This window comes from Macaca thibetana, chromosome 9 (genome assembly GCF_024542745.1).
Source record: "Macaca thibetana thibetana isolate TM-01 chromosome 9, ASM2454274v1, whole genome shotgun sequence".
NCBI lineage: Eukaryota > Metazoa > Chordata > Mammalia > Primates > Cercopithecidae > Macaca > Macaca thibetana.
The window spans coordinates 11,027,814-11,053,280 of NC_065586.1; the positions used below are offsets into that span (position 1 = coordinate 11,027,814).

A 25,467-nucleotide genomic window follows, 5' to 3' on the forward strand; every position below is an offset into this window, starting at 1 on the left:
ACATCATAGTAGAATAATTTATTCATTGTTAACCAACACGTACACAACACTTAAACTAAGGCAGATACTATTTTGAATGGCTTACAGATATTATTATATTTAATCCACGTGACAGTCGTATGATTTAAGTGGTATGATCACACTCTTTTTAGAGATAAGGAAACCTGGGCATGGTTAAGTCTTGGGCCCAGGATCACACAGCTGGTAACGGCAGAACCTGTATGTGAACCTGAGAGGTCTGGTTTCAGAATGCACGTTCAACCCGCTATGCTACGCTGCTTCTGAGTAATACGAGGCAATGATTTGTAAATCACAGTGATAACCTATTTTATTCCTTTGTATCATCCTGCTCTACTCACCTCTTTTAGGTTCATTAAAGGATTTAGTTGAATGCCAAATGTGTGGACTGAGGAGAACTGGCTTTGAGTTCTGACGTTGGCTGTGTGGCTTTGGAAGAGTCTCTTCTCTGAGTTGCTTTCTTCATTCAATGGGTGTGACAATATCAATCCTGCTGATTTCACAAAAGTCAAAATGTTTTGCCCTCTAGAAATTCGTTAGGTATCATTCGAAAAAGCCAGTGGCTCTCCAGGGATGAGGATGCTTAATGAGGTCTTGCTGTCTACCTGTGTTTCCAGCTTTCCCATTCTCTGCAGCAGCTCTAGAGGCCACTCCTGTAGACCTGGGTCCGCCTTGAGGTGTTGTCACATAATATTTAAGATAAAATAAAAAACCACATGTGTGATGGTATCATGACATGAACATGAGCCTTGCTGACATTAAAATAGAGCAGGTGGTCTCCATTCCTAGGTGAAGAATAACAAGATCACCCAAGTGTTTTTAAAATGTGTGACTTTTCGGAGAGGGTGCCTTTGAGTGGCTCTTCCACTGACCCCAGAACTTCCAAAGCATCAGGCTTAGGTCAAATAGGATTCATCTGAGCTTCTGGTTCTGATCTTGTAAAAGCTAACTCATGCATGCACAACATGATAGGCCATGTCACGCCTCACAGCCTTTTTCTGCGCTATCCTTTTATACATTTTTTATAAGGCAGAATGCATTCAAAGCATTCTGCCTCAAAAGGCATTTTGCTCTAATGGCTGTGTGGAAATGTTTATTCTCTGCTTCTATGTTTTTCAAAACAAAAGGGTAATCAGAAGCATTTAATTGTCTTAGATGCTCAACAAATAGTAATTAAAAGCTATTTTTTTTTTTTTTTTAGTTTTGCAGAAGTATAAGCATGTCTGTGAATTGAATAAGGCCCTGTGTCAAGCCTGATTTGCACAGCGAAGGTGATATATTTTAGTAGTGCCAACTGAGGGCTCATTGCCCAGTTGCATGATAAGCAAACCCCATTTGAATGGGTGTTGATTCTTCATCCTGGTTCTCTGTAGTCCGAACTCAAGGCTCAGTGTACTGTTTTCAGTAGGTCGCCTCCACTTGATCTTTGTTTTCCTCTTAAGTGGCATGCTGAAAAACCATATTCATACGAATGTGAGAGAGATGGGGAGTCTCTCCATGTTGCCCAGGCTGGTCTTGAACTCCTGGCCTTAAGTGATCCTCAGGCCTCAGCCTCCCAAAGTGCTTTGGGAGTGTGAGCTCAAAGTGTGAGCCCCCATGCACCTTGCCCCCAGAACTTTGAGTAACAATACTCAAAAATATGTCACTTCTGTGAAAAGATTAGTATGTTCTGGCCGGGCATGGTGGCTCACGCCTGTAATCCCAGCACTTTGGGAGGCTGAGGCAGACGGATCACGAGGTCAGGAGATCAAGACCATCCTGGCTAACATGGTGAAACCCTGTCTCTACTAAAAAAAAATAAAAATAAAAAAAATTTAAAAACAAATTAGCTGGGTGTGGTGGTGGGTGCCTGTAGTCCTAGCTACTCGGGAGGCTGAGGCAGGAGAATCACTTGAACCCGGGAGGCGCAGCTTGCAGTGAGCCGAGATCATGCCATTGCACTCCAACCTGGGCGAGAGAGTGAGACTCCATTTAAAAAAAGAAAAAGCAAAAAAAAAAAAAAAAAAAAAAAAAGATTAGTATATTCAGTAAGTAGTTCCTAATGTCTCCATTTTGTAAAGAGAAGAACTGAGGTACAGTGACTTCAGATTTTTGGATAAGGTTGTAACTAGTCAGTAGAAAAGCTGAAGTTACTGACTTTGGGGTTCTTGGCCTTGGATTTTCCCCACCAGTTCAACAGCTTCTTATTTGTATGTTGAAGAGAAATGTTAAAGCAAGTAAACGTCTTAGCTCATCCTGTGCAAGGATGAGAAAATCAAAAGCCTGTAGTGTTATTTTACAGCTCAGGAGTCACTTCTCTTGTCCTTGAATCATTTGAGCAGGAGACGAAGAGGTCAGCAACCCCCAGTTCTATTTTGGTCCTGACCGATGACTGCTTGTATGACCTTTTGCAAGTCACTTAACTCCTGTGTCACTCTCTGTGAAACGAGGATGGAGGAGCCCTGCTCCCCTGCCTGTCTCCAATGGTGACTTCATCAGGAAAGGTGAGTGGAGATGCTCGGACAGAATGGCCTACTTATGGCACTTTTTCAAGCCACCATCCAGTTGACCAGATACATGAACAAGGCTGAAACTAGATCAGGACTGATGAATCTTCAACAAGAAGATGCACCAGAAAGGCAGTGCCACCATGTCACCTTCTGTGTCGCTGTAGTAACAAAGGCAGGAGAGTCCGAAGGCATATTTTTTTCCCCCTGAAACTTGAGACTTCTCGCGTAAACTTGAGCATATTTAAGAGAGGTTGATAAAATAGAGCAATAAATTTAGTTGGTGAAATTCAGTAGATAGGCATCCTAAAAGATGTTACTTTGGTATAATCCTGTGTCCTAAGGACAGTAGATGTCTACTATCAATACCTCGGAAGAACCTGGGGAGTTGCCTGGGATTCAGGATGGCAGACCTAACTTCTTTCATAGCACTTTAAACAAAATTGTAAACAGAAAAATAATGTCTTATAGTAATCAAATTTATGGTTTTCTCTAGCATAGGCTTATCCGTTAATAACTTATTTAATCAATTCCAGAAGAAGTGTGTCATTCAGAAATGTCATGTTTGTACTATAAATCTTTAGTTCCTTTTTACCAACAAATAGACTATTTTTAATATTTAAACTTTCACAAATTACTTTAAAAAGTCAAAAACCCTAGGGAAAAAAATGGGTGAGGGATACAAACATACAAATAGGCTTTTCACAGAAAAAGAAATAGAAGTTGTAAATGTACACGTGAAAAAGCCTTTATTCTCCTCCCCCGTAATGATCAAGGGACTGAACACCACAGTGACGAAGACAATGGGGATATCTGGGTTCAAATCCTAAGGGCACTGCTGATTTGCCTGGCTGCTTGATTTTCCCCCTCTTTTTGGTTTATTGACATATTATTTGCATATAATAGAATTCATCGTTTCATGGGTACACTTTGAATTTTGATAATCATAAATAATTGTGCAACTTCCGCCACAACCCATTTAGTTACTTGTTTATGCTTCCATTTCCCAGCTGTTAATTTTCCTGACATAAGCAGAATTTGGTCGGATCAGTGCTAATTCTCCAGGTGAAAGGAGAGGTTCATTTGAGTCAGCAAGCATCCTTTGAGCATGTTGTGTGTGTCAAGCACCTTCGCCAAGTGTGGGGGGATACTCTCTTCAGAGTTCGTGTGCCAGAAGGATAGACATTTGCTCACAAGTGTATGCATATTTAGCTCTTGATTTATACATCGGTGCAGGAAAGGATACCCTACTTTATAGTCCAAAGGAGCATATATTCCCCAAATAGTTGGTAGCAAATAGCAAAACTGTGCCATTCCCTGTGCTCCCTCCCCCTAGAAGCAAACAGAAGAGCTTCGCTGCGTTTTGCTCCTTAGTTTTTAATGTTCTAACAGGGTTGCATTTCACCTGTTTCTATCATTGTTGAATAACAGAAAATGAACCAAGAGAGCATCTGATTTCAAGCTTACTTCTTGTTATTTAGAGACATGCTAACAACCCACACCATCTATGCAATTGAAATTTCTGCATCTTCAAAGACCCTTTCCCCTCCCCGCCAGAAGTACCAGCTGCCACTCAGGGAGCATTGTTGCCCTTCAGAAATCCCAAGGAGAATCTAGGACAGCTGCATTCAGCTGTGAAACCCTGAAAGAGCCTTTGCTGTCACCTTTGCTGCATCTAGGGAGTGCTTAATTTCTCCTCCAGCTTCCCCACCCCTCACCAACTCTTGCAGCCCATCCATGCTGTGGCTGGTTTGGGCCCTTGATTTCCTAGATTACTACCTGAAAGCAGAAAAGGGCCATAGTGAGACTTTACCGCAGCACTACAGATAGCGCTGAGGCTCTTACAAATACTTTTTGAGTGCTCCTGCCTGAAGCTTGGAGTCCTTGAAGTGCAGAATTACTGCAGGTGCAGCTCAAACAGTGTACGGATTGGCCACCCCATAGCTCTCAAATCAACAGCTTTTAAGCGCGTCCATTTGCAGACGTGCCAAGAGCTTGAAAGGAGGTGTGTAGCCTGTAAATGAGCCCAGTGTCTACAGTTTCCATTATTTAGACCCCAAGGCATGTTATTGTCGGGGACAGAAATCACCACCTTAGACCTGTATCTTGCCTGTGACGTTTATAAGTCTGTGCAATTGGACTTTTCAACTACATACTATTTTGCAAATTCAGAAATAATAAAATTCCCACCAATTTCCAGGCATAGAAAACCAATTTCTTCCTTGATGGGTCCAATTGCATGGTTGATATAAAATTTTAAGACCTATCTTAGTGTTTTCAGAGGCTAGCCAGTTTCTGTGGCCTTGTGAATAAATAGCACACGTAAGATGCTGGAGTCTTTGTAGGTCTGGACTGTTTGCTTGAAAGAAATTAGGCAAATTCTTCTGATGCCAAGCCGTTACGCAGCATTTTCTGTTTTGCAGTACCCTTTGTTTTTGCCTTCATTCCTCTCTCCCTCTGTCATTGCTGCCCCTTCCTTCTTTCCTTTCTTCTCATCTTCCCTTAACAAATATTTGAGGCCCTGTGGCCTTTGCTATGTGGCTGGTACCTTGTTGGTACCGTGTTGTGCTGGGGACACAGTGGTGAACAAAACAAATGGTTGATGCACGTCAGGAGCTCCTGGTCAAATAGCGACGCAGACGTTCATGAAACGCAAAAATAAATGTAAGTTAATATTCTGGTTAGTGCAATCAAGTAAGTTTGTCTAGTGCTAAGAGGCTAGTATGATTTTTTCACTGTCTTTGACTTTCATTTGTGGGGAAACAAATGGTTTTGCTAAGTCTGTTTCTTAATGAAGGATGCCCCATAGTGTGTCTTGCAGAAACTGTCTTTCAGGAGGTCTCACTCTCAATACACGGAGCCCAGCATGCTCAAAGAAATGCTCTGATGACAGAGGAGAGTAGAGGTGATGTACATTTAACTGAGGAAATGTGCTCCTAAAGAAAGAGCTCAGTGTAGACTCATGAGGGGCTTTATTTTGTCCGTGTGTGCCAGATAACTGCATAGCCCAGAATGATGGCAGATTATGAGTTCATCTTAAAGAATCTGGAATGTTCCACACCCCGGTCAGGTACACTAGATAATTAAGGCATCTCTGGCAAATCTCAGTTTCTATCCTGCCTTCCATTGTGTTTTTAAGAAGCTGTTGAATGGAACATTCTTTTTCTGATGCATAGCACTATTCATGATTTGGAACAGTGTTTTTTTGAAAATGGATCTCTGCAGCAAGGCCTTGGCTCTATCCCTGGATCCTTTCTTAATATGACAGCCTGTCATCCCCCCAAACTATGCAGAACAGCCTTGCTCTGCAACCTCACTCATGCACTTTTTAAAAATTCGTAATAATGATGACAACCATTAAAATGATAGAAACCACTTACTAATCAGTTTAGTAACCAAGGACATCCGCTTTACATAATACAGAGCCATATTAAAAAGGCTTTTATGATGTTCAGAAATTGTCAAAGTTAAAAAAACCTAATGGTAAAATCAGTTGATTCTTTGTGCTGCTTTTCAAACAGCTTTACCCTTCAAACAGTGACTGTAGAGAGCCACCTATTTGCGTTGATTCAAAACGTCTTGAGAAAGTAAGCCCTTCGTAGAGCATATTCCAAAAGCCTTCCTCACTTGATACACAGTGATTAGGATTTGAGGTCCTTTCCCCCTCCTTTTAGATTTGTTCCTTTAACACTAGGAGATACAGGCCTCTTACAACAAGCAGTCGTGAAAGAAATTCTTATGCGTAACTTTAAAGTTTTATTGATGCATATCAAGTATTTAAATCATAGCCAAGCTCAGTTTTTCTCCTCAGGAAACTTACCTTCTTGGACAGAAACCTAGGAAATTATGTTCAGGTTTGCAGTTGCTGTTGTGGAGATCAATAGCAGATCTGTGGGAATATGTGTCGGGCACCAGGTCTACCATAGAGTGGGTCCAGGGCTTGAGGGAAGCTCCCTGGAGGAGGCGGGAGAGCCTCTCTCTGAAGATCTAGTCATGCAGTTGCAGTATCTGGGAGTACAGTTTACAGTCTGGAATATAAGTCCCCGAAAGTAGCAGAAAGAAGAAAAATAAGGGCAAAAGCATTGCACATCCAGAGTTTTCCGGTTCCTCCCGGTCCCTCAGTCTCCTAGCTCTCCAGTTGTGTGTCTGGAGTAAAATCCTAGATGTGATGGGAGGAGGCACTTTTCACAACCATGAAGATTTGTGATTTCTGAAGTCCTTGCTTGCAAGGACACTGTTTGGAGATCCCAATTCTGAGGCAGGGTATGTTTTTTGTTTTATTTTTTATTTTTATTTTTTTTAGAGACAGAAGCTTGCTCCGTCGCCCAGGCTGGAATACCATGACACAATCATAGCTCACTGCAGCCGCAAACTTCTGGACTCAAGAGATCCTCCTGCCTCAGCCTCCTGAGTTGCTGAGACTACAGGCACACACCACCACCCCTGGCTAATTATTTTATTTTATTTTTTGTAGAGACAGGATCTAGCTGTGTTCCCCAGACTGGTCTCAAACTCTTGGGCTCAAGAGACCCTCCCACCTCAGCCTTCCAAAGTGCTGGGATTATAGGTGTGAGCCACCATGCCTGGCTGAGGCAAGGTTTTGATAGGTGGTGAGGGTTAAGAGTTGGGTGATAATCCTCTGTGATGTTAGTGAGTCTCTGAGGCTGAACACCATGTTGGGGGCAGTTCCTTAGCATGGGACATGTGCTCTTCGCAGAAAAGAGCCTGCTACCCCCATCCTGCTGCGCAGTGGCCATCACTTCTCTAGTGATGAGCACATTGATAAGGCACAATCCAGTGAAGTCCTGCTAAGATGAAAGACAAGGAAAAAAATATTAGGCTAATATGTACAGAAACGTGAAGACCTGTACCTTTTGTTTTTCTTACTGTCTCTTGTTTCTTATGTCCCTGTCTCTTTGTATTGGTCAGTTCTCATGCTGCTAATAAAGACATACCCATGACTGGGTAATTTATAAAGAAAAAGAGAAGTTCAGTGGACTCATAGTTCCACATGGCTGCGGAGGCCTCACAATCATGGCTGAAAGTGAATGAGGAGCAAAGTCACGTCTTACATGGTGGCAGGCAGGAGAGCTTGTGCAGGGGAATTCCCATGTATAAAACCATCAGATCTCATGAGACTTATGCACTATCATGAGAACAGTATGGGAGAACTGCTACATGATTCATTTATCGCCACCTGGTGCTGCCCTTAACACATGGGAATCATTACGATTCAAGGTGAGATTGGGTTGGAGACACAGCCAAACCATATCGCTCTCCCTCTGTCTCTCTTGATAATGAAAGATTAGAGATCAGTGTACGTATACATACCTACACACTCAATGTAGTCGCTCTTACTATTCTTGATGACCTTCCTATGAAATGAGATTGATTCCACCTGTTCATGAGCCTTTTTTGAGAAAAGGACAATATCCCTTAGCTTCTTAATTCTTAATAAAGATGGACATGGGATGGGATAAAGTTGCTCCATTGAAAATAAATTGCAATACGAAGATGAATGTAATAAACTTGACGTTTTTTAGATCTAAAACAAACTGATTCAGCATTTTAAAATGTAACATGAAATGGCAATGTTTTAAATTTTTCAAAAAATTGAGATTATTTGTGTCAGGTGAATGGGAAGTTCAGCAAGGCATTATCATTCCGTTATTCAGTCATCTGCCCCACATGCATCCGTTGAGTACCTACCATGTGCCAGGCACTGCAATAAGTTCAGAGTGTACATTGGTACCCACAGCTTTCATGGTCCCTGATCTCATGGAGCTTACAGTCTGTCATACGTGAAATTTCCAAAGATGCTGAAAAGATTGAAAATTCCTTTGGTACATACTCATAAATTCTTCTGATACTTTCTATGGCTTATGGACAGCATATTTCACTTTGATTCGTGCATGCTTATATATATATTTTTTTTTATAAAGTGTGAGGTTTTTTTCTTACAGACCAGGATGGGAGAGAAAAAATGCTGACTGAGATTTTCTTTCCTGGAGCAACAGGTAGATTACAAACAGGCATAAGGCAGAATTTGCCCCCATATTGTGTGACATGTTTTACTCACTACTTCAATCTATATGACTTCCTTTCTAATGGGAACCACTTAGCTGGACCATTAAGTATGATGGTTTCAGGTTCAACAGGCTGTCTTTTGAAATTGACCCAATCAGTGGTGGAAATGGCCAAGAACTTACACAGATGGAGTGTGAGGACCTCTGGGCCCAGTCGAGTGCAGATCATTCAACAGCAGGGGCCGCCCAAACCAAACTCTCGAGCAGTCTTACGCCCAGGGCTCAGGGAGTGAAAGAATAGTCAGTTCTCTTGTTGGTTGTTAATTTGGATGTAAATCTAAACTTTCGAGAGCTAGGAATCTGGATTATTCAATGGCCTTTGTTATTTGTAATGTGGCCATAGGGTGAAAGCCCTTGGATATGCTCCATTGATAAAGAGAGGCAGGTTTAGGGTGGTAATTGGATAAAAAAAGGAGAGTTTCACATAAGCAACCAGTGGCTCAGAGGGGAGAGCTCAACCATAACAACTAAATTTTGAAAATACTTCTCTCTTAAGGGGATTAAGTCTCTCAATTCGCTCCCTTTAAAAAAAAATAAAATAAACCAATGATGTATTATAACATGCTTTCTTCATTTTAATTCACTTCACAATGATGCAGTGGTCCAGGGTTTATGCTGTTAGAGCGGTGATGGTAACATTTTGCCTCACTGCTGTCACCTCTCAGTTTTGCTGTCCTGCCCACTTACTTTGTCACTACAGCCTTAAATCCCTACTGCCCCCATTAAAGTGTCTACTTGTCTCCTAAAACTCATTTATACTGTTTGTTCTTGATGTCTTCCTTGGCAGCTTAATTTATATGTCTGCTGTTTTTCAAACGGAGTAATACTCTGCGCTTACTCTAAATTTTGTGTTTTTAAAACCACAGCTTTTGGGTTTATGTGGCTTCTACCAATGTAAACCACTCATCTCATTTTTCTGTCAACACACGCTTATAATTTTCAGTGTATTTCCTCAAATTTTCTTCCCATCTGTCAGAATAAGGTCTTTCTGTCCACTTGACATGAAATACTATGTCCTGCAACTATGGTGACTTGAGCTACTTTACACCTTCTTTGAGTAGTCAAGATGTGCTGTCTGGAAAAAAATGACCAAGTAAGGACAGTTCATTTTTGATGATTAATGTTTTCCTAAGTTTCCAGTTCTCTGTGTTTTTATTTTTAATTTTCCGCCTTTCGCAGCACTTTCGGCAATAACCAAGGAATCCTGAATCGTTTCAGAACCATTTTTCGCTTCTGTTATCTGCTAACCATTTCTTGCCTTTTCTCTCACATATGTCTACTCACTTTTCAAGGTGTCAAAAAAGGACCCGTATACCTACAAAAATATAAACACAACCCTTGCAAGGTGGACTATACTATTAAGCAAACTAGGAATAAGAGAGAGGTTTGACAAATCTCTAGACATTTCCAAGATGGCATTTATCATACATACAAGTATACATATATATATGTGTGTGTGTGTGTATTTATAGTTACATCAGAATACAGCGATTATATTTTCAATAATTCCCCCAAAATGCAGACATTGTTGATGTAGGTAAAAATTGCCTTTCCTGTGGTTCACTCTGGCTGCAGCTAATTAATATACAGAGCTGTGTCCAAAAATACAATGTGTTCAAGAATATAGAATAAAACAGTCATATCTGTGGATACAGAGTAAGTCTTTGATATTTCATTAATTTCATAATATATACATTTCTGGTAGTTTAGCATTTTATATTTCCTACTGCCTTGTAATAATCAGAGCATTTGCCTTCATGGTTTATTACATGCCTAAGGGGATATAGTTGCTCTTCAACCATCTGTGATCATTCATACTTTTTTTTTTAGTTCATTTTCAGCCTCTTTATTGTCTTTTTTTTTTTTAATACTTTAAGTTCTAGAGTACATGTGCACAATGTGCAGGTTTGTTACATAGGTATACATGTGCCATGTTGGTTTGCTGCACCCATAAACTCATCATCTATATTAGGTATCTCTTTTAATGCCATCCATCCACCAGCCCCCCACCCCATGACAGGCCCCAGTATGTGATGTTCCCCGCCCTGTGTCCATGTATTCTCATTGTTCATTTCCCACCTGTGAGTGAGAACATGTGGTGTTTGGTTTTCTGTCCTCATGATAGTTTGCTCAGAATGCTGGTTTCCAGCTGCATCCATGTCTCTGCAAAGGACGTAAATTCATCCTTTTTTATGGCTGCATAATACTCCATGGTGTATATGTGCCATATTTTCCTTATCCAGTCTATCATTAATGGACATCTGGGTTGGTTCCAAGTCTTTACTGTTGTGAATAGTGCCGCAGTAAACATACGTGTGCATGTGCCTTCATAGTAGCATGATTTATAATCCTTTGGGTATATACCCAGTAATGGGATGGCTGGGTCAAATGGTATTTCTAGTTCTAGATCCTTGAGGAATCACCACACTGTCTTCCACAATGGTTGAACTAGTTTACACTCCCACCAACAGTGTAAAAGCGTTCCTATTTTTTCACATCCTCTCCAGCATTCTGTTGTTTACTGACTTTTTAATGATTGCCATTCTGACTGGGGTGTGAGATGGTATATCATTGCGGTTTTGATTTGCGTTTTTCTGATGACCAGTAATGAGTATTTTTTCATGTCTGCTGGCTGCATAAATGTGTTCTTTTGAGAATTGTCTGTTCATATCCTTTGCCCACTTTTTGATGGGGGTTTTTTGTCTTGGAAATTTATTTAAGTTCTTTGTAGATTCTGGATATTAGCCCTTTGTCAGATACCCATTTTTGGGTATCTTTGCAATCTTTGTAGGTTGCAAAAATTTTCTCCCATTCTGTAGGTTGTCTGTCTGTTCACTCTGATGGTAGTTTCTTTTGCTGTGCAGAGGCTCTTTAGTTTAACTAGATCCCATTTGTCTATTTTGGCTTTTGTTGCCATTGCTTTTGGTGTTTTAGTCATGAAGTCTTTGCTCGTGACTATGTTTTGAATGGTATTGCCTAGGTTTTCTTCTAGGGTTTTTATGGTTTTAGGTCCTACATTTAAGTCTTCAATTCATCTTGAATTAATTTTTGTACAAAGTATAAGGAAGGGATGCAGTTTCAACTTTCTACATATGGCTAGCCAGTTTTCCCAGCACCGTTTAGTAAATAGGGAATCCTTTCTCAATTTCTTGTTTCTGTCAGGTTTGTCAAACATCAGATGGTTGTAGATGTATGATGTTATTTCTAAGGGCTCTGTTCTGTTCCATTGGTCTATATCTCTGTTTTGGTACCAGTACCATACTGTTTTGGTTACTGTAGCCTTGTAGTATAGCTTGAAGTCAGGTAGCATGATGCCTCCAGCTTTGTTCTTTTTGTTTAGGATTGTCTTGGCAATGCGGGCTCTTTTTTGGTTCCGTGTGAACTTTAAAGTAGTTTTTTTTCCAGTTCTGTGAAGAAAGTCATTGGTAGCTTGATGGGGATGGCATTGAATCTGTAAATTACCTTGGGCAGTATGGCCATTTTCACGATATTGATCCTTCCTATCCATGAGCATGGAATGTTCTTCTATTTGTTTGTGTCCTCTTTTATTTCATTGAGCAGTGGTTTGTAGTTCTCCCTAAAGAGGTCCTTCACATCCCTTGTAAGTTGGATTCCTAGGTATTTTATTCTCTTTGAAGCAATTGTGAATGGGATTTCACTCATGATTTGGTGCTCTGTTTGTCTGTTACTGGTGTATAGGAACGCTTGTAATTTTTGCACATTGATTTTGTATCCTGAGACTTTGCTGAAGTTATCAGCTTAAGGAGATTTTGGGCTGAGATGATGGGGTTTTCTAAATATACAATCATGTCATCTGCGAACAGGGACAATTTGACTTCCTCTTTTCCTAATTGAATACTCTTTATTGCTTTCTCTCGCCTGATTGCCCTGGCCAGAACTTCCAACACTATGTTGAATAGGAGTGGTGAGAGAGGGCATCCCTGTCTTGTGCCAGTTTTCAAAGGGAATGCTTCCAGTTTTTGCCCATTCAGTATGATATTGGCTGTGGGTTTGTCATAAATAGCTCTTATTATTTTGAGATATGTTCCATCGATACCTAGCTTATTGGGAGTTTTTAGCGTGAAGGGCTGTTGAATATTGTTGAAGGCCTTTTCTGCGTCTATTGAGATAATCTTGTGATTTTTGTCATTGGTTCTGTTTATGTGATGGATTACATTTATTGATTTGCATATGTTGAACCAGGGATGCATATGTTGCATACAGGGATGAAGCTGACTTGATCGTGGTGGATAAGCTTTTTGATGTGCTGCTGGATTCGGTTTGCCAGTAGTTTGTTGAGGATTTTTGCATCGATGTTCATCAGGGATATTGGTCTCAAATTCTCTTTTTTTGTTGTGTCTCTGCCAGGCTTTGGTATCAGGATGATGCTGGCCTCATAAAATGAATTAGGGAGGATTCCTTCTTTTTCTGTTGATTGAAATAGTTTCAGAAAGAATGGTACCAGCTCTTCTTTGTACCTCTTGTAGAATTTGGCTGTGAATCCATCTGGTCCTGGCCTTTTTTTGGTTGGTAGACTATTATTGCCTCAATTTCAGAGCCTGTTATTGGTCTTTTCAGAGATTCAGCTTCTTCCTGGTTTAGTCTTGCGAGGGTGTATGTGTCCAAGAATTTATCCATTTCTTCTAGATTTTCTAGCTTATTTGCATAGAGGTGTTTATAGTATTCTCTGATGGTAGTTTGTATTTCTGTGGGGTCGGTGGTGATATCCCCGTTATCATTTTTTATTGCGTCTATTTGATTCTTCTCTCTTTTCTTCTTTATTAGTCTTGCTAGAGGTTTACCAATTTTGTTGATCTTTTCAAAAAACCAGCTCCTGGATTCATTGATTTTTGGAAGGGTTTTATATGTCTCTATCTCCTTCAGTTCTGCTCTGATCTTAGTTATTTCTTGCCTTCTGCTAGCTTTTGAATTTATTTGCTCTAGCTTTTCTAGTTCTTTTAATTGTGATGTTGGGATGTTGATTTTAGATCTTTCCTGCTTTCTCTTGTGGGCATTTAATGCTGTAAATTTCCCTCGACACACTGCTTTAAATGTGTTCCAGAGATTCTGGTACATTGTGTCTTGGTTCTCACTAGTTTCAAAGAACATCTTTATTTCTAAGAACTTCATTTCATTATTTCTTTATTTACCCAGTGGTCATTCAGGAGCAGGTTGTTCAGTTTCCAGGTAGTTGTGCGGTTTTGAGTGAGTTTCTTAATCCTGAGTTCTAGTTTGATTGCGTTGTGGTCTGAGAAACAGTTTGTTGTGATTTCTGTTTAAACCGTTCATTCAGCAGGCACTTACTTTGTGCCAGCATTGTTATAATTCACCATTTTCCTAATGCTAAACCTTTAGAGTCCCAAAACTGTCTCACAAGCTCCCTGAGCAGGTAGGGGCCGGCCTCTGCCAAGTCTTCACATGTTGACCCTGCTTGCACCCCAGGGTGGAAGTTTGATTTTCTTGCTGGGATGCCCCATAGCACTTTATTCTTATAAGGCATTTATCACTCTTTGCTTTGCACTAAAAGTGCTCTGTTGAGATCTGAAGAGTATTTGTGATGTGTGTATGTAATACATATTTATATTAATGGCTTCAAGTTCTAAAGTGTAAATGTTTTTCCCATTTCTAACCAGATGACACATTTTTGAAAGCACAATCTATCTGATTTATTACTGACAGCTAGTAATGTTGTGGGGAATTAAAAACTACACTTAAAAATGTATAGTTAAAAAATAGTATATGCTAAGCCAGTAATTGTTGGGTAAATGAAGATTATTGAAACATAGTCTGTTATTAGCCCACTAAATGTGAGAATTCCTTTTTCTGCTCCACTTTTCATTACCAATTTATACACAACAGATGTGGGAACTTCACTACTAGTTTATAACACAATTAGATAAAGAGAAAGCCAGTCCCTCCAAAGTTAGAGATGTGAGAATCCCCTGAAAGTAGATGTTAGTGCATTTGCATATTAACAAAGAGATGCTCATCGAAACATCCAAGATGAATCCAACATCCAACTGTTGTTACATACGTTGTAGTTGTTAACCACAAAATCGTGTAAAATAAATTCAAATAACTGGCATTACATTGCAGTTCCACTGAAAATACTTGAAAGTAATACACCTCAAAGTTTGAATATTTGATTTCTTCAAAACACTTAGCAGACAGTAATTGAATTGGGGGTGGTTTTGATTGTTTAAAAGCCTAACAAGGAGAAGGCATTTTCCAGGATGATAGTGGCCTTAAGAGTGTCATGCAGGAAACTGGCTGTCATGTGTTTAGCTTCGGGGAGAATACGCTGGAGCAAGAAGCACGAGGACTCCTGGGACTCACTGTGGACACTGTGTACTTAGTCCCTCGAGGAAAGGTGCCATGGCGTTTTTGTAGGACTTCTGCCCAGTTGTAAGATCTGGGATTCATCATCCTAGTTGAAGAGTCATGTTAGTTGTTGGGGTTATCCTGGACTTGATAAACCTGTTATGAAAGCTGACTTTGACCTCAGTCTTCATAACTGGTTTGTAAGGTCCAAAGACACTAAACAGCCAGCACACATTTTGTACGCTAAGGATCTTTCACATCTTTCAATTGTGGGCCACCTCCCCTCGCATATTTATGTGCTACGTTAGTATGAATCCATGGAGGAAGGGTGACATGCTCTCATCTATGTTGTGGCAGTAGCCATGGGCTGCTGTTGCAATGACTGGGAAGTATAAACTGTGATCCGTAGGATATACTTTGCAGCTAGTTGCAGCTCACAATATAAGTTGGCTTTGGTGACTTTTTTCGGGCAAAGAGAGGGTTCGGTGGTGAAAGAAACATCATTAAAAGGTTGACCCAGCGGTCTAGTATTGCAGCTGGTTAGACGTAAAAGCCAGCATTCCTGAATTATAACATGTAATGAAAGAGTTGAGTTTCTGTTAATTTATAGAGAAAAATCATAGCAGACTTGGAGTGATACTTTGAATGGATATTAAGTCCTGCATTCATCAATAAAATTCTTAATTTTATAAAAGTGGAAGACTTGTGAATATTTAAGCATTTTTGACAGAAAGTACACTTTATATCTGTGCACATGTGTGCCCAATTTAACTCTCTCCTCAGGTTATCCCCTCATGTCACCCAGATCCCTTACTTCCTTCCCTTATGTGTTGTTTGTAAGAATTTTGCTGCCAATTAAACATGTCTACCAGTGTGTAGTCAAGAGCAAAGAAGATAAAGATCATTAGCGTTATTTCTTGCAAAATACTTACTTTTTGCTAAAGATCTCGTACTTAAAATGAGTTTCTAGGTGGGTTTTAATTATTGTTATTTCTCTATTCATCCCAGTTTTTACAAGGTAGGTTGTCTTTTCAGGAGGGCAAAAACCTAGCATATAAGAGAGTAGAATATCAAGGGAAGGAAATACAGACATGTTTTCATCATAGCGAAGGCTAAATTAGCTCAAGAGCACAACCAAGGGATACAAATTAAGAACCTTCATAATTCAGCAAATGTGGGCAATAAAAGTAGAATCCTAGAAATCAGCCTGATCCTGAATACTCAGGGGATTGTGTATTAAACAAGACGGGGCCCAATGAAATTGTCTTTGTGTTATAAATTTTCAATTGCAGAAAGTTACAGCTCATTCAAGACCTAATATCCATAATGCAGTCTGACAGCAGCAAAATCACTCCACCGGCAAAAGACTTAAATGAAAAGCAATGCTAAATGCCTGCCTAGGAGAAAAAGTGACACAGTGTTACATAATCACACGTCCAAAGGGTGTCATAGAAAGCAAAACAGGGCCACCAAATGGACCCTTAGGCCTTTGCTTATGATGCACCCAAAATATTAGTCATTCATGCAATGAAATTGCTTTGTTTTAGGCACCAATAGAGTTCTTGACCTCGAAACAGGATAAATAAGGATTCAGGATAATCTAAGAGGTGATGGTGGTGGTGATCTGTATCAGAAGCTACACTAATATGAGCAGGGATGGCAGCAGTGTTTGGTCACATTGAATCATGAAAATTCCTTTGATTAAATACTGCTGTTATGTTTGAAAATATGAAACTATAAAGAGCTTAAAGACAGCTGTAGTACATGTGTCCTCTACTTTAGAATGCTAGCATCATTCTGTCATAAAATGGGAAAGCAGAAGACATAAAAGTCTAGGAAAGAAGACAAACACATCTAATTTCTCCCGAAGAGATCTTTGAATCTTCAAGGAACCATTAAAGAAGAGGACAGCCAGCTAAAGTAACAAATTGTTAGAGCCTTGAGTTGAAGATGTCCGGAACCTAGGTCTCTTACTTTAGAATGGAATTCTTTAAACAGTTAGAATCCTGAAAGCTAGAGACATTCAAATACTGCTCTCTCTCCCGTTGAATTATTGCTCTTTCTGATCCAACATCACATCCAAAACATTCAAGGTGGTTTATTACTTTTCACAGTTTAGAGGCCTGTGCAATGCTCCTGCGACTAATGGTGGTAATAACTGTGATCACTGTAAAGGCAAAGTTGTACGTATGTATACAAGAGAGAGAATGTGTTACTAATGTCTGAACAAAATCACAAACGTCGATACTTAAAAATAAAGGGGGAATAATACACATTAAGCCTAATCTGATACATATAATCTCGTTTAATCCTCACTACAAGTCAGTATCACTCCGCTTTGTAGAGGAAATCTGAATCTGAAAACAGCTGAGTAAATTCCTGCCGAGGCCCTTCCCAACCTTGCACACCTATCACCTTGGCCTGACTTTGGGGTCTCTGCTCACCCAGACTCTCTTCCCTGGTGTTCTAGTAAAAGGTACAGCTTCTTACGGAAGAAGGTAATTCCTTTGGAATGAACCTGCAAAGGACTTTGAACTCTTTGAAGACTGCCCCCTCCCCAGCTTAGCAGATGCTAAGCAGAGGCTGAAACTGTCGACCCTTAGCCAGCAAATTTGGTTGTATTTTTTTACAGTTGTCTTTCCTCCGTCACAAATAGGTTCTCTTTGTATTTTTGGCTGGAATTCTATATTATTCTATACTTTGCGTAGACTGTAAATACCTAGCATAGCGATATTTACATATTTAACTAATAATGTAATTATACTCTTCTAAAGAGACAAGTATCGCCGTCATCCCCTTCCTTGTGCCTGAATGAATCCCCAGCAAAGACCTGTTGCAGCAAAGCTAAGGGATTAGAGGAGATAAATAACACAGTGGCAGCATCGGCCTGAGGGTGCACAGGGGCGCCCTGCAGGAGGGACACTGGCCTCTCCCCCTTTTTTGTGAATCTAATGTTACTACTTAGATAGGTGAGTGTGGATCCCATGGTTGCACATCTTCACGGTAAAAAGTGGCGGATTTGCCAAGGGCAGATGGAGTGTGGCCTCAGAAGACTCATCCCCCTGGGAACCTTCAGTAGCCACAGGGAAGGCTTGAATAGAATGAGGTCTTCCCTGATCAAAGCCTTGGAACTGCTGGGTGATTGGACGTGGCCACTGTGTTCTCCCTGGGCATCTTGTGCTTGTCCTTCCAGTGCTGCGTGTCCTCAGAAGTGCCCATAGGTGACTGTCTTCCATACCAGAGCTGTTATGTGAAGCCACAGACTGTGTGCCTCTCCGTGAGCTCTGTCTCCAGCACCTTGAAGGGTGCGTCTGCTGCTTACTGACCTTCGGTAAGTTCCTGCCTTGTGAATGAACACACACTTGTTTGTAAGGCTTAGTGCTTCTGTTGGCAGTGGGATTTGAAAAGCAGGGCACGAGGAGAGAGCCAGAAACACCCGGGATCCTACCCTCCCTCAGCCTCTACCATTTTAGAGTTCCTCCTGGTAGGAAGTGGCGGGGAAACGCAGTGAACCTAAGGAGGGGCACCTGTCTGTAATTCTGATTGAAACACTTTCTTTTCTGTAATTGAAATAGCTGTGGCCACTGGCTTGAGAAAATATCCACTACCTTGCAGTGCGTCAATGCACTGCATCAATGCTGTTTGAAATCTTAGGTCTTTGCGTGGCCCTCCAATACCAGTGTCTGCACCTTCACAAAATCCTTAAAGGTTAGTCTTGTCGATGGGTGTTACGTTGACTTGATGCTCTGAGAGGCTGAGCGCCACCCTGAGGAAAAAGATGCTGCTTTGGTCCCAACTCCCTGTGTTTTTCCTCCTGAGAAGTCTTTCCTCCTGACCAGCCCTGGCATCATGTGCCAGTGCTGTTTTATGCTCGCTCTTAACTTGAAATATTGCCGTGGGATTCTCCAGCAGTGCCATTGATGTCTCAGTACTTGTTTTATAATAATTTATATGCAGCCTCTGGATTAACCTGCACACCTCTTTTTAGCAATTTCTCCCTTCCCTGACAAGTCTTTTTTCACACATGACATGAAATAGTGGAGGGCAGAGACCCAGGCCAAGTGCATGGCTCCTGCGTTATGTTTCTTTCGGTTTGTCGAAAAACCATTGAACGTCTGCGAAACGTGCATTTTCTCTAAACTCCCCGCTAGTTCAACACTTAGCAAACAGATTTTCTAAACACTAAAGCAGTCGTACCAATGCCTATGAAGTATACTACAGGAAAGACCCTTGCCTTTCTGTGAAATACTGTCTTCTGAATAGCCACCGTCATTTGTGCCTTCCGCTCAAGAGAGGGATGTCAGTTCTGAGTCCTAGAGTGAGGGGTACTCTGAGCTACACTTCGTCCTTTTCTCATCTTCTCTTTATGAAATCCGTCATTACTGCTCCCCCACATTTTGGGCAAATTGCGTGGCAGCCCTGACCAATGAATGTTTCCTGTCCTAGAGGCAAAGGGATAGGGCTAGCACTTGTCAAAGTGTGGTCTGAGGTCTGTAAGTATCTGTATTGCCTGGTCGGGGAGGGTACAGATTCTAACGTCTCACTCTAGGCCTGCTGACTCAGACTCTGTGGGGTGCAGCCTAGGATTGGCACTTGGACCACGCTCCTGAGTAACTCATGACCCTTTGAGAATAGTTACGTCCATTCAGCACATATTTATTGATGGACTAGAATAGACAGGCACTTGGCTTGATGGTGGCGATATAGGGATGTACAAAAATAGATGTGGAACCTGAATATGCTGAAAGATGACTGAAAACCTGGGACTGACATTTCCAGTCAACTAGCCAAATAGCAAATATTTATTCAGTTCTTAGGAGAAGGATACTATGCTGAGTACTTGAGATGGTAGACAATATAGCATGGTTCCTGGGCTCTGAGGATCTTATATTCTGGCTGGGAAAACAGCATTTGAAAAGTTAAACTTGACCGGGCCTGGTGGCTCATGCCTGTAATCCCAGCACTTTGGGAGGCTGAAGGGGGTGGATCACTTGAGGTCAGGAGTTGAGATCGGCCTGCCCAATGTGTCAAAACCCCATCTCTACTAAAAATAAAAAAAATTAGCCAGGCAGGGTGGCAGGCACCTGTAATCCCAACTCAAGAGGCTGAGACAAGAGAATTGCTTGAACTTGGGAGGCGGAGGTTACAGTGAGCTGAGATCACTCCACTGTATTCCAGCCTGGGGAACAAGAGCGAAACTCCATCAAATAAATAAATAAATAAATACATAAATAAATAAATAAATAAATACAAAAAAAGTTAAACGACAGCAGACAAATCTGGTTAATTGCCAAGTGAAAAGGCTAACAATAACTGTCAGTGTTCTGGGTGTTACTAGCTCTTTACCGAACATCTTCCACCTCAGTTTTCCTGCATCCTGATTCCATCCTAGTTCTAGTATTTTGTTCTTTTAATATTTATAATTTAAACATCGCCGTTAGGATGTTACAATTTGCTACCGTAAGGTATTTGGAATTTTTGAAACACAGACCACCTCTACTTCAGATGGTATATCTTTCTGCTGACTTAATGTTATCCCAACCATAAAGCAAAGGTGAATTTCTAATTACATAGAAATATATTCAGTTAAAATAAACTTTTTTTCTTTATCAAAATGCTATCTAATTTGAATACATACATATATGTGTATATGTGACTGGGTCATATATGTAAGAGTATATATGTATATACTTAGGTATGTACCACATGTACCTGTGAAAAGTGTGTAACTTGGAAAATACAATGTGATATCAGAATAAAGCAAGGAAAAGTTACAGTATAAGAGCTTTTTGGATCATTTGAGTTGTTAGAGATTGCTGTAGGTTGGCTTTCCAAAGTAGACCAGAGATCCTTGCTTGGGAATTCTGGAGTCAATAGAGTTAGAAATGTTCTACTTAATACTTTTCAGTAGCTCTTCTGGAGTTAGCACTCTGTGACTAAAATACTTGGAAATTAAGGCCTGTCTATATTCTTTGGGAGCTGGATGCATATGAATTCCAGAGGGTGGAGGCCATGTTAGTACAACGCTGTAGGTAAGAGCTTTGGTTTTAGAGTCAGATGGTTTTGTGTTCTTGTTTATACTCTGACTATATTGTGTGGCCACAGGACTTAAATTTCTTAGACTCAGTTTTCTCTTCTATAAAATGGCCTGAGTAATAGTACTTATCTGATAGGGATATAGAAAATGTTAAATAGATGTTGAGCACTTACCCAAAGTCTGGCATACAATAAACACTCCAATATTGACTCTCCTTATACCATCATCATTTTCTCAGTTCAAAGATCCTACTGTGTGTATATTAATTTGCCTTTCCCTAAAAAGTAAGACAAATTCAGCTCCACAAAATAACTTGCTGTCCCTTTTAAATACCATTTCTGTGTGTATCTCAGCAATTGTGTAAACGTTTAAAAACAGAATTATCCATCTTCTTTCAGTGATTCAAAATTATAGAATTTGGAGCCAAGCTTCAAGTGTTCCCTTGTAATGTGTACCCAAAGGGGAGAATCTGACTGTACATTGTTTAGTCATTCATAGCATGTATACCAACCAGTGTTTGTTCAATTTAGGATGGTAAAAATAATTTGAACGGTTTGTTAATTGTACCCCAATAAAAATGGGGGAAAACAGATTTAGATGGTAGATGAATTTTGGCTTGGAATGTAGACCTAATTAATTATATTTTTTAGACACAAATTTAAAGTTATTTCTAGCACATTAAAATAATAAACAAAATTAGCACAATGTGAAACTATATGGAAACAGAATATAGCAATTTCCGTAAGAGACTTTGAAATACTGACAGTAATGATTAGGGAATTTTCATTTCCCAGCAGCTGCTGTTTCTTAGAGATGTTTACATATTAAATATTAGATCATTTCTAAAAAATAAACTGAGACACGTAAATGGAATTATTTTTTATCCTCAGGCTCAGACTAAAGTCCCAGAGTGTGACATTTCCTGGGCATTTTCTCTGTAGCTCTCAACTGTCCCGGCCTTTGGTTGCAGCACAGAGAGCTGCTGAGTGGCCGTTGCTCTTCAAGATGGTACAGTTTTTCTGCTTGTCCTGGGTCTCTTCCTTGACAGACTTATTTTATTCGTTCTGTGTTTACACACCGACAGCTATGACACACATAGGATTGCAGTCCTCTGCTGGGTGCTATGGTGCAGACTCTCAAAGAATTTATCATTGAACAGTAAAGATTAGCCTGAAGACATACTGCCATATTTTTATTTTTAGAAGATTGGGGGCAGGTGTCATGAACTGGCTTTGTTTATTGTATTTCAAACCTTCTTTTCTTTAAAGAAACCAAGGTGCTAAAATGAATGGCATGTGTTCAGGAGGAAATCATCTCTTGAGTGTATTGAACAGAGCAGCGTTCTCCCTCCTAAACAATTTATAATGGTGTAAGACGGAACCTTGGGTGCTGTGACTGAAAATGGCCATAAATTATCAAGTGTAAGTGGGAAAGTTGGTGCTTACCATTTAACTTGAGCCTGGAACATAACGAAGGCATTAAGTGCAGTGGTATGTGACTGAACTGATGGGAGTTAATATGTAATTACTGTTTTTTACAGTACAGTTATGGCGATTATATTTATTCTATTTTTTTTGGAAAGTACATATAATGTAATTATAATTAATAACTGCAAAGATAGGCTCAATTACTTAAGTCATGAAAGTAAATTACCATAATCATATTGAGAATTTTTCAGCCACTGTATAAAGAATATCTATAGAAACAGTAATGCTCTGGAGAATGTTACTTGTAAGGAAACTGAAATAAATAAATGTGGAATTTATGCTGAAATGAGTAGTTTTAAGCAATGAAGAAAACTCAGAATTTTATAGCCTGCTACTATCTTTAAATCCTTTTTTATATTGCATGAATCATCACACTTTCATTGTAAATTTAGAATTTTAAATGAAATTTCAATAAACTTTGTCTTTGCAAAACAGTTATAAGTAGTTTAAAAGAGTGAGGAAATAAATTCTGTTAAAATTCAGGATTATTTTTGAGCCATTGATTGACTTTTGAGGAACGTTTTAAACTGACTGGAAAGCTTTGCATTAATATTTATATGGTATTATGTGCTAAATAAAAGGGGCCATATCAATGTTTTCTTATAAATATTTCAGTTATTTTGGGGGATAAAACTTCCATATAGATTATGTGCTTTTTATGTAAAAATGTAACCTACAAGGGAGGTTATCGCTCAAGCTTGTAAGTTGAGTGCAATTAATGTATATATCTTTCCTTTATTCGTCTATTTTAGGTAAAACCTTTAAAGATTTTAACTCTTCCTTCTTACCTACCCCCTGCTATCTGATGACTTGCCTTGTCCTTCTTCTTAATTTTAGTTGCACAAATACCCATTCTTTACCCCTCCCCGTTTCCTTTCCCAGTACTCTAAAGTAGACCACATCATTCAGTTGTTTGTTTTGTTTTTTTATTCAGCAAACACCTCCTCAAGTCATGTCAACAAACCTCTCAATTCTGCCTCTCTCATTGGCTCATTTCTTTCTCTTCGTCTCGACTGTTATATGGTAGAGTAAGCCATCTTCAGTTTCTTACCTGCATTATTTTCCAGGAGGTGCAAACCAGAAACAGTTTCATGGGATTTCATTTAGAGTAAAATACACCTTTTTAGTTTTTGAGAGATGGTGAGCCAACTTTTATCTTTTGAGAAACTGCTTCTGCTTAAATAGTCCGAAGTACCTAACAGTAACTAAATTTGCCTTAAAAGAAATCTGGTTGGTATGTTTTTACTCTTCCCCAATTATAGGTACCCAAAAGGGCAAGAATTATGTTAGATTTCATCTTTTGATGTTGGTTTTTGTTTTTGTTTTGTTTAGGAAATGGGCTCTCAATCTATCGCCCAGGTTCGGTGCAGTGGCGCAATCATAGCTCACTGCAGCCTTGAACTCCTGGGCTCCGGTGATCCTTCCATCTTACCCTCCCAAGTAGCTGGGATTACAGGAGTGAGTCACTGTGCCCAACTCCATCTTTAGACATTTAAGTACCCCATTTCAACGATCCGGTATGCTTCTCTGTGAAATACTGTAGGTGTGCAATAGTCTCCCATCCATCCACCTTTAGTGTCATGTAGCTCTTCTTTGTTTATATTTGTGTAGACAAGACTTACTGCATTTTATGAGCATGTAAATTTTTAATTATGAAAAAGTTTTGGTATGTTGGAAAAAAGTTCAAAATCCTGTATTTGCTTTGATTTGTCACTTATAAATTTCGGCATTTAATACCCTCACATTTTTTAAATTATAATAATATTTAGGATAGTGCCAATCACTTATTTGTATTAAAAATAAGGGCTAGGCACAGTGACTCACTCCTGTAATCCCAGCACTTTGGGAAACCAAGGTGGGAGGACTGCTTGAGCCCAAGAGTTCAAGACCAGCCTGGGCAACACAGTGAGAACCCATCTCTACAAAAAATTAAAAAATTAGCCAGGCATGATGGAGTGTACCTGTGGTTCCAGCTACTTAGGAGACTGACATGGGAAGGTCGTTTGAGCCGGGGAGTGGGGGATTGAGGCTACAGTGAGCCATGATCACACCACTGCTCTCCAGCCTGGGTGACAGAGGGAGACACCCTGTCTTAAAAAATTAAAGCATGGTTGCTAACTTTTCTTCGTTTATTCATAGAGTCATTCATTGAATACAATTTTTTGAACACTCATCACATGCCGGGCGCTGTGCTAAGTGGGAATGAAACTGAATGCTTGACTCCTTTGTTGGGAAGCTCTTGTCTAAGTCATTATGGGGAGCTAAGGTTCCTAGCACGGTGCCTCCTAACCTATGCTGGAGTTACTGGATGGAGCAGAATAGTTCCCTGAGAAGTGTTGTGAAGTTAAATAGGATTTGGCAAAATGAATAAAGGCAAGGGGCAGTCCCCACAATGGAGGACATTGGAAGAATGAGTTCAGCACATTCGAGGACCAGTGGGCAGAGCAGTCAGGAGCAGAGACTCGGAGGGGTAGCGTGGGAAGAGTGAGGCTATAAAATAACCCACAAGACAGCTCCGAAAAGCCTGCCTTATTCTGAAAGGCTTGAAGAGTACCTACAGGAGCTTTAAAAGATTTTAAGCACCTGGTGCAACAGAAGCAGATTGACATTCTTGGAAGATTTTTTCTGGGGGAGACGGTGGAAAACGCATTTGTGTGGTCTAGACTAGACAACCTGGGCTGGGGAAGAATACAAAAGCAACAGTCCTTGGTTCCTCGGGCCCTTCACTGTTGACTTTGAAGTGCGGACTAATCAATCATTGCGTGTTTATTTAGTTCCTGTTTCATGGTGATGTGCCTTGAAAGATAAGGTTGAAAATTCAGAGAACTGTTAGACCTGGTTCCTGCCCTCAAGACATTTAGTCTAGTTGGGAGGAAAGATAAAAACATAATGTATAGTATGTAGCGTTTCAATAGCATGCACAGTAGTTTCACATACAGTATCTGTTTTAATCGTTGAAACAGCTGTAATCTATCACGTTATTGCGGCTGACATATTATTAATGAGAGACTGTAGCTTAGATGAAGCCATGT

General features: G+C 40.1%; 1 protein-coding gene across 15 annotated transcripts in view; it reads left to right on the forward strand.

Moving 5' to 3' along the window:
• The window catches only part of CELF2 (CUGBP Elav-like family member 2), an 866,203-nt gene that overhangs the window by 648,143 nt on the left and 192,593 nt on the right, over positions 1 to 25,467 (forward strand). The gene's annotated exons all lie outside the window — the stretch shown is intronic.